This window comes from Cryptotermes secundus, unplaced genomic scaffold (genome assembly GCF_002891405.2).
Source record: "Cryptotermes secundus unplaced genomic scaffold, Csec_1.0 scaffold584, whole genome shotgun sequence".
NCBI lineage: Eukaryota > Metazoa > Arthropoda > Insecta > Blattodea > Kalotermitidae > Cryptotermes > Cryptotermes secundus.
In genome coordinates, this window is record NW_019735468.1 from 2,476,613 (window position 1) to 2,494,151 (window position 17,539).

Consider the following 17,539-nt stretch of genomic DNA (forward strand, 5'->3'; position numbering starts at 1 on the left):
TAAAGGCTGAGTTGAGCACAGGGCCATAGTGCTGCTGGAAGGATTAGGTCAATTGAAAAATCCAGTGACCTCATCGGGAATAGAACCCGCAACCTTTCGGCTTGTAGCATAGTTCCCCAAGCAACTACGCTATCGCGTGCCCTGACTACGAAATAGTGCCCATGTATAAATATGAAGTAAAATTATTGACGGATGTTTCTGACGAGAGTGTATTGCATTATTTTTTAATCTTTTTGGTCATTGCCCTTGGTCTTCGTTTTAAATGGCATGTGATTAATATGTAAATCGACCCGTCTTTTCGCTCTCGGACCATTTTGACATATTGAAACTTCGAATACAGTGTGTGGTCTGCTAGTTCGTGGTTATATAGAGATCCAGGTTTGCTTTCCAGAATCCGATTTGCCATACATTTTGATTGACAGCGGAAAAAATTAAACTCCTGGCCTGACCCAACACTCGCCGATTGCGTCAGCTTATTGCAAATGGATGATAATTAATATTATTAAATATCCTTCATTAGGTCGTAATCTGTTATTTTCCGGATATTGTTTGTTTGTTTGTTTGTGGTTCATCCAGGCAGTGTCTGTTTTCACATCTGTGTTATGAGGCAAAATAAACAAAATACTAGTATATTCACGATCAATCGATTGAAAAAATTGAATTCAGGATTCTGGGAACTGGATACTCATCTTGTTAATGTCCGGGAATATAAAAATGTGTCAGAAGTCCAGGGGTGCCCTCTTTTTCTGCCTTTTGTGTTATACCTTCTGGCCCCTTTCCCATCGTAATTAAATTGGAAATATGGATCTTATAGACAGTCAGTAGGACTCCCTGGGCGCAGAAGAAACTCTGATAGACATCTGTACAACGACTGGGATTCGAGTCCACGATCCAAATGTTCGAACGGGCGAAGATATTTCGTACCCCAGACCTCGCGGATATTGCGATCGGCATCCAGAATTTGCGAAATGTAAAAATTGTGGCTTTTTTTTTTATTGCTAGTGGGGTGGGACTAAGTCCCTTGTACTGCGGCCACTTCTGGCCTATTGTACCAGCCCCAGATGATAGGTGAGGGTGATTGTGGAGCAATTGGTGGAATGAAGATTGGCAGGGGAAACCGAAGTTCTAGGAGAAAACCTGCCCCAGCGCCACTTTGTCCACCACAAATCCCACTTGACCAGACCCGGGATTGAACCCGGGCCGCTTCGGTGGGAAGCCAGCGACTAACCGCTTGAGCTATACCGCGGCCTTAATTTCATCAGTAGGTTAGAGTTTGGTACATGCGTTGAGAATGAATAGAAATGCGTAGGCTGATAGAGATATTTAATGTTTTTTATTCTTTTGCTCTTCTCTGAGTTCATTCCAGATTACAAACGACTGACCATAGGACCATATTTGGGATGGGAGTTGTGTTATTTAAGTACATCCCCCCCAACCCAATTTGTGTGGGGCCACATGTAGAAGTACGGACAACAAAACATTGTTACTAAGCGAAGGTTTAATGACGACAGGTGCCATCACGTCCGTTTTTAAAACCAGTGTAATAAAATGTAGGCCCTCTTAAATAACTAAAAATCACGATTCCCCCCAAAAATTAAGTCCTGAAAATCCTGCTGGTCGGACAGATCTCGGATGTGAAAAGGAAGGAATTTACACAAATACGTATGTTGGGAGAACCTCATGATAGTCCGTTACGGAGGTGGTTGAGATGAGGCCAAATGGACTAAAGCAGCTCTTGACAAAGTCCTCTGGCGAGGTGACAATATTTTAGTGTGTAGAGCCGTTTCTAAGCAACGATTCGGTAAACACGTTCCCGTAGCAACGGATGAGGTACTGTTGGAAATAGTATTTTCTACTCGATTCGTGCAAAAGGGGTTGTAAGGAGGCCAATTGAAGCAAGAATAGGCAGTTGGGAGCTGCCATTCAGAGAAGATTCGAGCCCTGAAGCACAGGAATAGCCATTGTTAGAAGCCGTTACCAGGAAACGTCTACTTAGGACACTCCTCGCTGGAAAAGACTTAATATATGCTCTAATGGACTATAAAGTGTGGAAATTAGTGATGGCGTTATAATTGGTCAGTTAATCCAATATCCAATTCAAAACCCCGTCTGTATGCAGTATTATATTGATTAGTAGGGTTCTGATACCGGAGAGAGAAAGTTCATTGTTGAGAGAGCAGCCTTTCAGATGGGCAGTGCAAAACGAGGAATAACGTAGTGAAAGGGCGCCCAGCCAAGTGACTTGCATCCTGTGGCTGTTCCCACAAGCTAAGAAGTTTACCTCGACCGGAACACAAGCCACAGTGAGTGGTGCCCTTTGGATAGATGCCAGTCTGGATCTTGTGGAGGCGATAAAAATATTGTAACGTTTATCTTGGTAACGCGACAGTTAATAATGGGTTCCGGATTTCATAACTCGATTTGTTCGATAATTTCCACGTCGTAATTACAATTCATTATTACACTAACACATCAACTGTTGGACTGCCTTGAACGAGGTCTTCGTGACGAATCTCCTCAAGTCAGAGTCAGAGTCAGAGTCAGAGTCAGTTACTTTACGACTGGCGGTTTACCGCCCTGCAGTTCGTCTTGTAATCAGGCCCCTTGAAGCCCCAAACACCTGGTGTGTATCTAGGTCTCTTTGCTGACGACACATACAAGTATATATGTATGCGACAGACCGCAAAGAGGGACAGACTTCACTGCTCCATATATAGGCTCAGCACGGACCACCCACAGAAAACACATCGCTGCTTGGTAACGGATATCATGTATTGTTGTCAGGCGTGTCCACCCATACATTGCCTAGCAATGAATGTCATACTCTTGTCGTTTTTTTTAAACAGATCATATTCGTGAAGACACGTTGGCTGTTGTCGTCACAGTAGCTGCTGATAGGCTTAAGAGAATAGTGTGAAATTTAACGGCCGTTGTGAGTGCATCATAACTCAGTCTTGCGCCGCGGTACCCAGACGTGTTCTACATTTCAAACCGCGTTATTTTATTAGGCCTCTGCCCCCCCCCCCCGGAAGCAACCTTTGTCTCGCAGCAGTGTACCTTTTCTTTTATTTTCCTAACATGTTTCAGGCTCAGGTCAGGGTTGTACTAACTGTGACTCGGTTCTGCTATCATGTCATGTTATTTTAGAGCTCGGACATTGGCATTTGTAGATTTTACATCCTGACCGTAAGTCATCCATAAACATGAATAAAGGAACTTAATTATTATGAGTAGGGTTGTATCACATGAAGACTGAACGCAAAATTATGACTCTCTCAAAACAGAGATCGTAATGATTTTGGTTGAAAGGTAAAAAAAAATGTTAAGCTATCCCTTTAACAGGCATTGAAGACCCATAGGGTTGCGAGACGCCAGGGCTCCCACATTTTCTAGACAGTAGGCTTACAGATGGCGCTAAGTTTGTCAGCCTTACGCGTCGGCCGCCCTTTACCCCCAGGAAGATTCCTGGTACTCATTTCTGTTAGAGGCTGAGTCAGCCCCAAGGCCATAGTGCGGCTGGAAGGAGGATTAGGTCAATTGAAAGAATCAACCTCATCGGGACTCGAACCCGCGACCTTCCGGATTGTATCATAGTGCCTCAACAAACTGCGCTACCGCGTGCCCCCAACAATTTTGATTAAATTGTATTTATATACCTAGAGTACGGTCTCAAATAACAATCACAGGAGATTGTTTCCACAACACTTGCAACGTGTTGAGTATGTTGAGTATCGTAAAGTTGCTGCGTATCCTTTGCTCCGCTCATTACGTAAGCTAACGTTATTCAGTTCTCTCTTCTCTCGTTCTATTCAGAAATGAAATCTGATCTGATCAAACAAGGGCTCCGTTTTGATTTTATTTATTGGAACTCTCTTGATCTTCCCAAACTATCTCAAAACAAATTCCTGGTTCCCACGTCTGCCCTAGCCCTGTTTTCTGTACCATTGATAAACATCGTAACATTCGCCCTTGTCCCCACTGAAACCTTGTAACAGAACATGGCGCATAGAACTATAGAAATAGCAAATGTTAAGGTTATATGAATAGCAGATTTAGAAACTCAGTTTTACTCCCATCAGGACCACGTGCTTGATAGGATATTAATTCTACATAATGTGCACCCCTGCCGTGGGATGGTACGTGAACTAAGGGCTCATCTTTGTTCCTGTGTCTGAGATGCACCCGTCTCCCGCTGATGAGCCAGCTGTTCTGTGGGAAGGTTCTCTATCTGCTAAGCTTTCTAGTTTGGAAACTTGGCCTTTCGAGATACAGTGATTAGTCTCCTTTCCGATGGCATGGGAAGTTAATAGTGTCAAGAAGTTGGACTGGCCGCGTGCAGCGCAGAGACCAAACCTCCTAGACGGAGTAAGCCAATAAACAACACTTCTGTGACCATAATGACTTATCTGTATTTGTCATTTAATAGCAACATTCGACCAAGTTTGTTTTCGTTCGTAATCACGGACTTATTCTTGTTGGATTTAGGCTTTCACACGGTGTTGACTTGTCTTCCGGGGTGTAACGTACTCTCGTTGGATTTAGGCTTTCACACGGTGTTGACTTGTCTTCCGGGGTGTAACGTACTCTTGTTGGATTTAGGCTTTCACACGGTGTTGACCTGTCTTCCGGGGTGTAACGTACTCTTGTTCGATTTAGGCTTTCACACGGTGTTGACTTGTCTTCCGTGGTGTAACGTACTCTTGTTGGATTTAGGCTTTCAAACGGTGTTGACCTGTCTTCCGTGGTGTAACGTACTCTTGTTGGATTTAGGCTTTCACACGGTGTTGACCTGTCTTCCGGGGTGTAACGTACTCTTGTTGGATTTAGGCTTTCACACGGTGTTGACTTGTCTTCCGGGGTGTAACGTACTCTTGTTGGATTTAGGCTTTCACACGGTGTTGACTTGTCTTCCGGGGTGTAACGTAATGCTATCCTGCAAAAGTTCCCTGAAGCAGGAACATACTACTCTATATTCTTGGTCGAAGATTAGCCAATGAAGAAGCAGACGGCAACAAAAGACAGCTTTGAATGTCGCATGCCGGCCATTGGCTGCTTGTTTGGCTTTTTCTTCAACCCAGAAGATTGAGGCATTCTGTTCCTCTGAAACTTCGTTGAACTTTACTGCTCTACACGGCGTAACTTCCCAGAATAGAGTATGCTTGGATTTATATCTTGTTTATTTTGTGCGTATGAATCTTTTGTATTTATTGAATTTGTTTTCGGGAGACTTAATTTTTTGTACGCCGGTCACAGTGGCCGCGCGGTCTGAGGCATGAATTCCCTTCGTTCGCTCGAACTCTTGAATCATGTGTTCGAATCCAACTCAAGGCATGGATATCTGTATTGTTTGCATTTATCATGTGTTTCTGTTGGTCTATGTGTAGGTAGCGGCCATGCGACGGTTTGATCCCCCGTCCAAGGAATTTTTCCGACTGTGTATAGGATCAAGAAACTGAAAAAGCGGCCACCAAAGGGCTGTAGAACCATAATAATAATAATAATAATAATACTTTCCTGTGTACACAGTTAAGTATTTTAACTGATATAATCGGAACAGAATTGTTCTGTGTGGTTTCAATATTTAATTGTTTCTGTAGAGTATGCCTACGTGTTTTTCTTCCATCTTGAGAAACATCTAAAATTCATATCTGAAAACAACATACGCACAATTTGTTGCCTGAGTTCCGAAGCTCTTGAACTGTTCAAACTCTGGAATTGCCGGGCGGACCCTCCTCAAACCGTGCATGGCTGTTTCGTTCTGTGAGAGTAAATGCGTTCTGGCCGTTTGACTTCCTGTCCAGAGGATCCTTTCGTTTGTCTTAACCCTTCGAAGACTGAAATCCATATAAACACTTAATCCATTCCACTTAAACCTTATGGTGTCGAGGTTTTTTTTTTATCATTTTACAGACTGTAGGGCTTCTTGGACGAGTTATCATCTCGTCGCAAGGCCTCTACCTAAACACAGGACAACACAAACACAGAATAAACACATACACATACCAAACATCCATGCTTTGTGTGGGATTCGAACCCACGATCCCAACTTCCGAGCGAGCGAAGACAGTACATGCTTTAGACTGCTCTGCTACCGTGACCTCTAATGCATATAAATAACAGTTAAATTTCCAATTCCTACCTCATGGAAAACGCATTGCGTCCCCATTACAAATACCTTAAGTTAATGCTGTTTAAGGAAATAATCACTGTGAAAATTATACGAAACAAAATCTGTAGGCTGAATTTTTGTGTTTAATAACAGCTGTACAAAAGTTGATACTGAGGATTTTGAAAACCTCTACAGCATGTCTACGTTTGCCCGATAAAGAATGTACAGCGTAATTAGAGCGTGTTAGCGTATAAAGAACTGGGATTATTAAAAGGTCTTTGTTTACTGCAGTACATTCCCAGTCTGTTTTGAAATGTATATGGTACGGAAGTACCATGTTTCAGTGTTAGTACATTCATCCGAATAAATTCGTGCCGCATATTGAGTTCCGAGTGCGTCAGTGACTATTGCGCAGAAGTACGACGCGCATCGGGACACATACTTTTGCCTAAGGAACTGTTGACTTGGAAGACGAATAATATACAGCCATGTAGATTGGTACATATCAATTTTGCAGTTACTCATTCCTAATATACGTTAAAGATCTCTGATTTACTAATGAAATAATTATTTATAATAGGTCAATATTAAAGTCACTTTTCGACCGAATTATTTATGGTTATATTGTACACTGCAAATTGACCGCCTCTCTGGTCTAGTGGTAAGAATTCCTGGCTACAGATCCAGAGGTCCCGGGTTTGACTCCCAGCGCTACCAGATTTTCTGAGAAATAGTGAGTTTGGAACGGGGTTCACTCGGCCTCGTGAGGATAATTGAGGAGCTATTTCAAGGAAATAGCGGCTCCGGTTGCGCTGACCACGCGACACCCTCTATTCGCTAAAGTTGGCACTAACTTCTCCGACAAGCGGCGGTCGCTCGGTCGGTATAGTTCGCTTGCGGGCTACAGGCCACGGAGTTTTTTTGTTGTTTTTTGTTTTATACTCGTACATTGAAAATTACAATGTACAGAGTATCACATATGAAGCAGGCGCTTTTCTTAGAGCTAATTATTGTATTTTCCTGGACTGTATTTTGACAGACATTAATCGAAGACGAATAGTAAATATGACATTGTACATAGCTTACATAATTCATGTTATTAGAATTTATTTTTCTTTGTCAGGAATATAGGCCCCTTACATGGCACTGAAATTTGTTGCACTATAAGGTTCTATCTCAAATTACATACTGTCTTCATGTAATGAGGTAGGCAGTCCTTGTCCGGTTTATACGGAGTTTTACGCTTATTACATTTCATCATTAAGTTTTAGTAAGAACATTACATTTTTTAGTAGCGTGTAATATTTCCTGCTTGAGAATGGTTAGGCTGTAATCTTAGTATTCTCAATTGCCTCGAATTGTAGCCTGTTTCTTTTTTTCTAGGGAAAACAAGGATATGAAACTGTTTGCGCGTGCGCCACGCGGAGTGTTTAATTTTCTTGAGTTTCGCGCTCATATTACCGTATTGATTACATTGAGAGATGTCATGAAACAAAATATCTTAATTTCGTCCTATTGAAAATATCATATTAAAGAGAATGAGGTAGTTGGAGCATGTAGCACGCATGGGAGGCATGATTGCACACATAATTTTAATCAGAAAACCTGAAGTGAAGAGACCACTTCGAAAACTAGGCGTAAGTTATGGGATAGACCCCACAGTTGGGAAACGCTCTTTGTTTATTTATTTGTTTGTTTAATTGTTTGTGGTGTATTTAATGATTCTGTCAATTGATCGGGCTATGTACTTTCTAATGGCACGATGATTAATGAAGAATGACGTGGAAAGGATTAGGGAGGAAGCGCTTATGGCCTAATTTGAGGTGAAATCCCGGCTTATGCTGGAAAGGCTGAGGATATCCACGAAACAATTTACTCAGGAAATAAATAATTTTATAAACGGCACATGATGGCGAGCAGTGCAATAATTTACCGTAAATGAAACACCTGAGGATGGCACAGTGATGCCGAAACATGTAGTGAAGTGGCAGGTGAGATTGTGTGCACTAGAAGACGGGCAATACATACACATCATGGACGTTACTCAGGAGAGCTATTATTAAGGCTGAGATTTGAACCCAGGACCATCCGAAACAGGAGTGCTACCAACTTGTCGGCGATATTCGGTCAGAATGGATCTTGAACACATCAGTTAAGAGGAATTTGACTCGAATCTTGTGGTTCAGGAGAGCGTCTAGTAACGGGTTCTGCTGGACGCTGGGGTGACCTCACGTGTTCCGTAAAAAGAGGCGCATTTCGCGATTGGCTGAGCGTCTGTTAGCTTGAGGAATCTGAGCCACTGAATTACTTAGTTCCTACTGTCTCAATTTTAAAATTAAAATTGCGATTAAAATTCAGATTAAAGTCGGTCGCCCTATTAAATTTAGTAAAAACTCCTACGATCCCCTTGTGGAATCTGTTAGCGTAATTTTCGGCTGCGTGGGTTTGTTTCATGTAGTTCCTTAATTTTCAAGGAATGCATCCTGTTGTGTATCACATATTATTTCTTACTGAAAACCGTCACAACACAACATCAATAACACTTGTAAGCAGCTCTAGAAGATACCTTTGCTACATGTTTCGGCCTTCAATAAGGCTATCTTGAGGCAAATACATTAAACCTTTAGTTGTTGAATTGCATGTTAAATATAAGTAACAGTGCTAAACTTCCATGTATTGACTCACACCATTCTATACCACTGTATATACTTGGAAGTTTAGCACTGTTACTTATATTTAACATGCAGTTCAATAACGAAAGGTTTAATGTATTTGCCTGATGATGGCCTTATTGAAGGCCGAAACATGTAGCAAAGGTATCTTCTAGAGCTGCTTACAAGTGTTATTGATGTTGTGTTGTGACGGTTTTCAGTGAGAAATAATAGTTCCTTGATGTTTGTGTGTACGTTGATTTCTTTTATATGCTATGTGTAAAAATATTATTGTTATATTCCTTGTATAATTCGTTTCTCTGTATTCATTTCCTGTTACACTTAATAGACATTAGTTCCTATTCACGTAAGTGTAAAAGTAGACCGATTGTTAGAAGGAAGAGTTGTGAGGAATTGCAGTGTATTGAATTGTCTGCAGTGATGGCCATATGTAGCAACACGCGGTGCAAGGGCCGAGAAGGCCCACCCCTTATACATTCATTCATTCATTCATTATGAACCATCGGATTTCCGTGGCTAATTCGTAGATGAAGAATATGCTTACTTACGTTCCAGGGAGTTGATAAGTTCTGTAGCTAAATAGGTATTTTTCAAGTCGTTAATGGGTTAATCAATTTTAAGTTGCAGGGAACTAGAGTTGACGATTGAAACAATGCCAGACTCATACTAAATAAAAAATATAGCATAGATATTGTTATTGTTGTGATATATAAATTCGTGATGCTTCACCAAATTTGCAAATCATCAGAAATATCAATCGGTAATGATTTGGCTAGCAATATACTCGTATCATACATAAAATCAACATGGAATTACTTTTTTGTAATGTCATAATACTAACTAATTTTTAGAAAGATAACTTTATGCAGACCTAGCATAAGTAGGACTGCAATTAAATTTATATTATTAAAGAGAAAGGAAATACAATAATTTCTCCATAAGTTTAAGGTTTTAATGTGAGGTAGAATAAGGCACAAAGGCGACGGTATGGAGTCGTACTAATACCGATATAATTTTGCCAATATCGTCCCGAACAGATTCAATTGTAATTGTTATCCCTGTGAATCATGATGTATCTGTTTAATGAGAAGTTTTGTAACATCAGTTCGTTGTAATAAAGCCCACATGGAGGATCTCAGTCCACTCGTTTCTTTCGATATAAAACAAAAGTATCATTTTCGTCCGAAAATCATATCATATACTCGACCATATAGTTCTTGCTGGATGTGCGAATATCGGTGTTGGTAGACCAGGATTGAAAAATCGCAATTAATGAAACATACCAAAAAATAGGATTTTATCATTAGAGGTTTTCTCCCGGGGAAAAGTTGAAAAAAGTCGTCCATTTATTTCCCCCATCACCCCTAGTGGTGCGGCCATGGTGGTACGCTCTTTTCACGCAGCACAAGAAAAATGGCGCTGGTGCTTGTCGGGGATTGGCTGCAGGGGAGAGGGTTGCCATGACAACCCTCTGTTAGGGAGGGATGCTGCCGGGGGCGACTGATGGTGACGTCAGGCCGGTGTGATGGTAGTGGTGGCGGCGGCTTCATCTCACTGCTGGACCCGGCGTCAGGATTCCCACCCTCCTCCTCAATGCATCAGCGGCATATGTGCCTTATTTATGTAAGGATTATGCTGCTGTATGATCGTACGGACATGTTTGCTGCTTCCAGAGATCCACGCTCCCAAATCAGAAACTTATATAATGAAACAAGTTTGTTTTAGAATTTTCTCGGGCATTGCATCTGAATTTGTCACCATTTCGATTGCAAATGTTTTAAGCGAAAATCGGTTTATGGCACATACATTGCTGATTAAATTCATATCCGTTCAGAAATCTGAGCTGATTTGCATCGAATAATTTCCTTTAATTGCCTTCTGTTTCCCACCAAAGCTGTAAGTAAGCCTATCAGGAACGTTCGTATGGTTTTTCCTCAGTCATTCAGAAATTAAAAGCTGCATTGACATATGCGATCTTGTTTTGTTTCATAAAATTATTTAAACGGCAGAAGCCTTAGTATAAACTTCAGCACCGACCAGCAAAATTTAAATATAAAAAATATTTATACATTTTATCACCACCACATTCATCATCACTGAAGAGTTATGTTTTTTTGGATATAACGCCAAGTAGTTCGTTAAAAACCAGCCGACGTTTCGGAGGAACATGTCTATTTTCAGGATGGAAGAATAAGCCAGTATGGAGGCGATATGTTCCTCCGAAACATCGGTTGATTTTCAGCGGAATACTCGTTATACCGCAGAAGATAGAGCTTTCCATAACAACCGCTGTGATAGTCTCAGCTCCTACGTCATGATGACTGTTTAAGCTCTTGCTCGGTTCCGGTTACAGAAACTCAAACTTTCATTTCCGACCCTTCCGTTTCTATTCATGCATGAGCTTCGGGTTTTTCTTTTGATCCTTCTTTTTATAATTGGTTCGCCTTTTAATTTGGTTAAGTTTTTGGCATGTTCGTAACGAAAAGTTGCAAAAATGCCCCTGTTAGCTTTGCTGTGCGCGCTTGTCCGATGTAGCAACTCGATGACCTCTAGACGGATTTTCGTGGAATCTGATTTCGAGGAGCTTCGCTAAAGTTCGTAGACACTTTTAAATTTTGATTTAAATCGGACCGTGATAACGGACATTTTACATGAGGATCCCCATGCGCATCTCGAGCATAACTCTCAAAATATTTTTTTCCCCTTTTGGTGCTACAGCCCCAATTTGGGCCTTGGCCTACCTCCATGAAACTATCCGTTTCACTTCGGTTTACTAGATCTTAGGACTCCTTCGGAGGGTGATCAGCTCGTCGCAAAGCCTCTAGCTTTACACAAGCACAGAAAGACCCACACACACACTCTGAATACCCATGCCCTGAGTGTGATTCGAACCCACGGTCCCGGCTTCCGAGCGAGCGAAGACAGGCTACCGTGACCGGCATAAAAATATTTACGGAATGAAAAATATTTAGAACAGAAGTAGGGAAAACTTAAATACACTTATTACGTCCAGTTTACATTTTCCATGGATATTACGTTTTTCGAAGTAATTAAACCCAAGGGAGTCAATTGACCACAATCGTTACGCCTTGCTTAAGTTTCTTGAAATGTTTTGTCCTTATTACCATTACCTTCTGTATTTATTTTATCCGTGATTCTGCGTCCTGTGATCTCTATGAAGAAACACAGACCTATTGCATTAAAAATTATGTCAGATAATAGTATATATCGGAGAAGTTCATGGAGATAGGCCTAGGCCCACTGGGGCTGTAGTGCCAAGGGGGGAAAAAAGAAGTATATGTAGGCTATGTCATAAAATTACGTTTGGAAATAAAGCGACTCCCCCTTTTCGATATTTTCATAATAAAGAATATAGCCAGATTATGATTGGAAACACGGTCTGTACGGAATTTCAACTTCATATGTTCTTAGCACGTTTTAAATTAACTTTGTCGAACAGTTCTAAGATACCTTCTACTAACTCTATGACTGGGCCTCGCCATAGCTCAAGCGGTTAGTCGCTGGCGGCCCGGGTTTGATCCCGGGTCTGGTTAAGTGGGATTTGTGGTCGACAAAGTGGCGCTGGGGCGGGTTTTCTCCGAGTACTTCGGTTTCCCCTGCCAATCTTCATTCCACCAGATTCTACATCATAATCACCCGGGGCAGGCTACAGTAGGCTAAATCAGTGGCCGCCGTGCCGAGTGGACCCAGCTGGACTCCACTCCCCACTTAGCGAAAAAAACTATGACTATTCAAAGGTGAATTTTCGTTCTCATTAAAATTATTAGGACCCGTCACCATTTCGGTATTATTTTCATTTCTCTCGAATCATTTATCGTAATACTACCGTTTATTTCTATGATTATCGTTTCCACATATTTTTATGCTTATTATTTTGTGAACAAGCAATGACGGATGCGAGTGTGATTGTTATTGTGGACGAGAGTGCTGCCTCCCACGAAGAAATGAGTAAGCATACCGGCTTCTGTGCTTGGCTCCTCTACATGCTTTCCCAAACCTACGGATGCGCTGTGCTTCTGGGCAACTCGTCCAATTAAAGAGGGCGGATATACGGTGTGGTAAGGAGAGTCATAAATGTTCCATCTCATTCATTCCTTAGTGTTTAGATTGCTAAAAGTTGCACTTAACTCAGGTTACGTCGAGTTTTTATCTCTGTTTTTCTGTAGCCTGTAATTGCGTGTTCTTTTTATAGTCTGTTTAACGTCTTTTAGTTTAATTCAGCCCCTTTCACTTTTTTTTTGTAATTAATTTCATACTTCATAAATGTACTTTTCATAATAACACTCATTTGACTTACGTTTCTGCCGGGACGTGACATACCCGACACAGGTTGTGTGAGTTGCATGCACAGTAAACATGAGTACACGCTTTTCGGATATCAGGGAAATTGCTATGGTTACATCCCACCACATTCCTTTCATATTTTGTTAATCTACTTGAGTTTTAATAGCACCAAACACTGTTTTTGAAGGCTTCTCTCTTCAAGTATATAACGTGATGTAGTTCGTTGAAAGACAACCGACGTTTCGAAAGATCTTCGCTGCCGTCTCCTGCTTGCCATCTGCTTTCACGCTTGGCTTATTATTGGACCCTGAAGCTGGAGTCGGTATGTTCCTTCGAAACATCGGTTGACTCTCAACGGGCAACACAGCGCTATATCTCAGAAGACAGTACTCTTCATAACCACCGCTGTGAGAACTTCAAATCATAGAGAGAATATTTTTAATAAATTCCCATAGACCTGAAGGCAATGTTGGGGTAAGGTTTATAAGATCATAATGTATACACTTGGTCGTCGACTTACGACCGGCCGCACTTACGACCACAAAGAAAAAATTAAAAATAAAAGATGATTAAAATGTAAAAGTTTTTAAAAATAAATTATAAAGGTGATAAAAAGATTAGAAAGTTTAAAAAATACCGTTAATAAATATATGGCCGACATAGGACCAGATCGACTTACGACCTGTTGGAAGTTGGTTGTAAGTCGACGACCAATTGTAATACATGGGTAAGTTAATGAGTATGGAGATGACTGGAAACGGTAAGATACGATCGAATTTATAATGAACAAAGAATAGTCTTGGCTTTTGTTAGGATCCTGAAGTGAAATTTTATTGAAAAGGCCGAAAAATATGATTAGGATTCAGAGAAAAGCCTTGACCTGCCCAAATGCGACGAATTTGTCTCCGGGCTCTTTAATAAACTAACAAATTTATTTCTCGGTAACTGAGTGTATTATGCTGGCGGGAGCGTAAGCTCCTGGTAGAGACACCCATGTCAGACAGGTTGAAAGGTAGGGGTCCGACGAAGTATTATCCCTAGTCTTCCAGGCTGGGGGATTAGGCGTGGACTATCGACCCCACCCCCGTAAAAATGTACTGTTACGAAACCGTAGAGGATGCCAAGAACCACAGAGGGCTGTAGCGCCAATAAAGAAGTGGAAGTAATTGTGTGCATAGTGTAAGGAGTGGTACATAGATGAATGAAAGGTGTCTAAATGTTGTAGCGAATCATTTTGCAGATAGGCCCCTTAGGTCTATAATTTAAGCCTTTAAAGCTCATTGGTAATTATATGTATCACCTGCTTTAACATTAAATAACTCTGTTTCTCCCACTCGCAATGTATAAAGAGTTTCATGTCATGAAATAAATAAAATTAGTTGATCTTTGTAATGGAGACGCAGTTTGTTTTCTGTGAGACAGAAAGTGAGCTATTAAATTTTATTTATATGAACTTCAGACTTCAAAGGGCTAAGAACTGTTAAATATGCCCTTTATTTTGTTAAATGACAACAGAGCCTGCAGAGTTTGTGTGCAGGACCCATAGGTAAGGTTGTCTACGTACTTAAGTACAATCCAGTAGAGACGTAAGGAGGAATATAAGGTACAGCTTCACCCATTAACCTCGGCTCTGGGTGGAGGTGAAGGCTCAGCATCCCGTTGCAGCCACTTTATCCCCTGCAATAGAGAGCCCAGTATGTATTGATAGGAGGTTGGGTGGGTCCCAGAGCCCTTCTAGACGTGATGACGAGGACAACGATCCCTGAACTTTCCTGAAATCGAACCCCAGTCGTCCACAACATATCCAGTTACCATACCGAGCTATCCTGGCTCGTTTTAACAGTAAGGTTTGAATACAGCTCAGTCTGACCGAAATATGTTGCCGTATAACATTAAATGTGGTCGAGGTAATGAATTGTGTTGATATGGATAGGGGTAGTAACAATGTTATGTAGGCTTATTAGTTTAAATCGTGTTGTGGTGAAAGAAAAATATGGATCATTTGTCCCGCGGGACCCGAAACAAAGAATGATTGTGCTGGCGAGGGCCAGCAACAATTTACGAGACAGATGTATTATGGTGATAAAACTGAATGGATTGGTTTCGAAAAATGTGTTAATTCATAGAGAATTGGCCGTTACACCGTAAGCAGTAATAATAATAATAATAATAATAATAATAATAATAATAATGTCCTATAAAATTTCGGATGAATCTGGATTTAAAAAATAAGTAGAATATTAAAAGAATGAGGATTTGACCCTTATGGAATTACAGCTTACTTTAGTGACTAAGAAACAACTTAGGTTGTTACACACAAAAAAAAAAAGGTAAAGCTATCCCACTAACAAGCCGCGGAGGGCCATACGGTTTTGAGACGTCGAGATCCTCACATTTTCTAGACAGTTGGCTCACAGATGGCGGTGAGGTTGCCAGCCTTACACACCGGCTGCCCTTTACCCCCAAGATTTCTGGAACTCATTTCTGTTAGAGGCTGAATCAGCTCCAGGGCCATAATGCGACTAGAAGGATTAGGTAAATTGAAAAATCCAGTGACCTCATCCGGAATCGAATTCGCGACTTGTAGCATAGTGCCTCAACCAACTACGCTACCGCGTGCCCCAGGTTGCTACACAAGAAAAAATAAAATTTAGGATAAACTTGCCAGATCTCGTGACATTGTGATGCCACCTAGAGATAGCCGTTAGAGCTGTGTAACAGATGCCAAATTTCGTACAAATTTTTGAGTCGTACAATGAAATACGGTATTGCATGAAAGTAGGTAGGCTTACTCTGTTTCTGCTGTTTGCAACTGAGTGATTCTGTTTTGCAGGTTCGCTTGTTTTTATAGTTGTGGGAGTTTACAGCACAGTTTAAGAAGTAGATTCTAAAGGGTTCTGACGATGATGGATAACACAATTACTGGGTTTGTGGACTTTTTCCATCATCCGGAATTCTAGGAAATAGAAAACACGACGTTTCGGAAACTGGATCTGTTTCCGTCTTCAGCTGAGGAAGGAAGATACCTACTCAGTTGGGTCCCATAGAAAGAGCTAATCTCAATCACTGGACAACACCTGTCAGATTTACCCAGCTATTTCAATATATAAGACTAGGCTAGATAACAAGAGACCATAAAATAAAAATTGTGATAGAGCACGCACATGCGTGGAACTAGGATAGACAAGGAGGTAGAAATTTGTGTTAGAAACCTAGCCGACAAAACCAAGTGCATGAGCACCAATGCGAAGAAATGAAAAAAAAAACTGCGAAGACATGTAATATCTACCACTAGTACCATCTGTCGAGTAAAACCCGAATACTCACAACATATAGAATTACTGGGGTTTTGGACTTTTCCCATCCTCCAGAATTAGCCGACAAAACCAAGTGCATGAGCACCAATGCGAAGAAATGAAAAAAAAAAAAACTGTGAAGACATGTAATATCTACCACTAGTACCATCTGTCGAGTAAAACCCGAATACTCACAACATATAGAATTACTGGGGTTTTGGACTTTTCCCATCCTCCAGAATTAGCCGACAAAACCAAGTGCATGAGCACCAATGCGAAGAAATGAAAAAAAAAAAAACTGTGAAGACATGTAATATCTACCACTAGTACCATCTGTCGAGTAAAACCCGAATACTCACAACATATAGAATTACTGGGGTTTTGGACTTTTCCCATCCTCCAGAATTCTAGGAAATAGAAAACACGACGTTTAAGAAGATGCCGTGCCCTATTTAGTAGAACGATATAATCCTATAATATATTTTCGGCCTCGCAAGCGCAACATATTCATGTTTATGACATTACATGAACGAAAGCCTAGAGGTCTTTACACCGTCCATAGAGTTGCAGTAGAACAGTGCGTCATCAAACAGAACCATAGCTGTGAACATGAAGTGATGATGAGCGAGTGGAAAATGTCAACAAAATGGCGACGCTTCTATCACCCCCAGAGATAGAAGGTGAGATGACAGGATGAAGGGAAGGGGAGACAGCTCCAGCATCCAACAGAGAGGGGTCAGGAGGGGGACCAAAAATCCATAACACCCCACAGCACAGTGTGGTCCCAGGCCAACGCTGAAGCTACCTCGGAAAGACAAGGGTCTAAGTCACAGTTCTGATAAAGTTGAATATGCCGTCAGATTTCACAGAATTATGGTCCTTACAGCATGCTGTTGTAATCATTGTAAAAGATATGGTTATACAGAGATGAATCACAGTAATACACGGGAGATATGCTTTGTCATTTTGCGGTGTTCCCACGTTAATTACACATCGTAAAACTATCTCGCAGGATAGAGAATCTGCTTTTATGTTATAGTCCGCCATGTTGTTATACCCAGCATTTTGTTGATATTGTTTTGTTTTTGTCATGGTTTGAACTTTAGAATCTCTTTCAGAGGCGGGTAGTTATTTTCGGTCGAAGGCTGGTTCGAACT

At 41.1% G+C, this 17,539-nt stretch overlaps 1 protein-coding gene across 7 annotated transcripts in view; it reads left to right on the forward strand.

Annotated features, from left to right (window-relative positions):
* LOC111869346 (Fanconi anemia group J protein) overlaps positions 1 to 17,539 on the forward strand; it is a 312,269-nt gene that overhangs the window by 188,076 nt on the left and 106,654 nt on the right. The window lies entirely within an intron of this gene.